At 44.6% G+C, this 2,067-nt stretch overlaps 1 pseudogene; it reads left to right on the top strand.

The window, feature by feature from the left end:
- Positions 1-759: 759 nt before the first annotated feature.
- LOC131518800 (large ribosomal subunit protein uL22-like) lies at positions 760-1,364 on the top strand (annotated as a pseudogene).
- The last annotated feature ends 703 nt before the right edge of the window (positions 1,365-2,067 follow it).

Here is a 2,067-nt window from a genome sequence, read left to right as displayed (position 1 = left end):
TGAAGTTTATTTTAGTGTAAGTAATGCAGGAAGGGTACAAATGCGTTTGTTTCCAGATGACTACTCAGTATTCCCAGAAGGATTTATTGCATTTATTTCCTATGTGTGTTGGGGTCTGTTTCTGAACTTTCTATCCTATTCTGTTGATCTGTCTATTCATGTTCCCAAACAAAAAGTATTTTTTTAATTTTAATGTTTATTTATTCTTGAGAAAGAGAGAGAGACAGAGACAGAGCATGAGCAGGGAAGGGTCAGAGAGAGAGAGGGAGACACAGAAACTCAGGCAGGCTCCAGACTCTGAGCTGTCAGCACAGAGCCCGATGTGGGGCTCAAACTCACGAGCTGTGAGATCATGACCTGAGCCGAAGTCGGATGCTCAACCGACTGAGCCACCCAGGCGCCCCTAAAAAGTATTTTTAATTACCGTAATTTTACAGTATGTTTTGACCTCTTGTTGAGCTAGCCTTATTCTTCTCACTCTTCTTAAGAATTTTCTTAGGGGGGGCACCTGGGTGACTCAGTAGGTTAAGCATCTGACTCTTTTTTTCAGCTCAGATTGTGATCTCATGGCTGGTGGGATCGGGCCCTGCGTTGGGCTCTGGGGTGACAGTGCAGAGCCTACTTGAGATCTCTCTCTCTCCCTCTCTCTGCCCCTCCCCCACTCATGTTCGTGCTCCTTCATTCTCTCACACTCTCTCAAAAGAAATAAAATAAACTTAAAAAAAAAAAAAAGACTCTTCCCATAAGCAGCCCGAGGTGATCTCTGAAAATGGTTCACTATTCACCTGATCCAGGAAACCCAACAAAATCAAACAAACCAAGAGGTTCAAATCTTCGTGTTCACTTTAGGCACACACGTGAAACTGCCCAGGCCATCAGGGGTATGCCTATCTGAAAAGCCACCAAGTATCTGAACGACGACACTTTGCACAAGCAATGTGTTCCATTCCATCACTACGATGGTGGAGCTGGTAGGTGGGCCCAGGCCAAACAGTGGGGCTGGACACAGGGTCGGTGGCCCAAAAAGAGTGCTGAATTTTTACTGCACATGCTTAAAAATGCAGAGAGTAATGCTGAACTTAAAGGGTTCAGATGGAGATTCTCTGGTCATTGAGCACATCCAGGTGAACAGAGCCCCCAAGATGCAAGGTAGAACTCAGAGGGTTCAAAGTCGGATTAACCCATACATGAGCTCTCCCAGCCACACTCAGATGATCCTTACTGAAAAAGAGCAGATTGTTCCTAAACCAGAAGAGGAAGTTGCACAGAAGAAAAACATATCCCAGAAGAAACTGAAGAAACAAAACTTAAGGCCCGGGAGTAAATTCTGCATAAAATAAGTGCACATCAAAGTAAAAACAGAAAAAATTAAAAATAAATCAATAAGAAATAAAAAGAATTTTCTTAGAGGTACCTGGCTGGCTCAGTCAGTGGAGAGTGCAGTTCTTGGTCTCCAGATTGTGGGTTCAAGCCCCACGTTGGGTATAGAGATTACTCTAAAAAAAAAAAAAGGAAAAGAAAAAAATTTGTTTAACTCTTTTTTTTTTAATGTTTATTTATTTTTATTTATTTTTAATTTTTTTTAATGTTTATTTATTTTTGAGACAGAGAGAGACAGAGCATGAACGGGGCAGGGGCAGAGAGAGAGGGAGACACAGAATCCGAAGCAGGCTCCAGGCTCCGAGCCATCAGCCCAGAGCCCGACGCGGGGCTCGAACTCACGGACCGTGAGATCGTGACCTGAGCTGAAGTCGGAGGCTTAACCGACTGAGCCACCCAGGCACCCCAATGTTTATTTATTTTTGAGAGAGAGAGACCGAGGGCAAGTGGAGGGGATAGGGAAGCAGAGAGAGAGGGAGACACAGAATCGGAATCAGGCTCCAGGCTCTGTGCTGACAGCTGACAGGGCCCCAACCCATGACCTGCGAGCCAAAGTCTGACGCTTAACCGGCTGAGCCACCCAGGAGCCCCAATAATTTGTTTAGCTCTTAAAAACTAGCTTTTCTGGGGCTTATTTTTTGGGGGGAGGGGAAGCCCACGTTAAATTGATACATTAATTCAGAAAGA

This window comes from Neofelis nebulosa, chromosome 8 (genome assembly GCF_028018385.1).
Source record: "Neofelis nebulosa isolate mNeoNeb1 chromosome 8, mNeoNeb1.pri, whole genome shotgun sequence".
In the NCBI taxonomy this organism is placed as follows: domain Eukaryota; kingdom Metazoa; phylum Chordata; class Mammalia; order Carnivora; family Felidae; genus Neofelis; species Neofelis nebulosa.
Note: the sequence above shows the minus strand (reverse complement) of the source record. Positions and strands in the feature narration are given on the sequence as shown.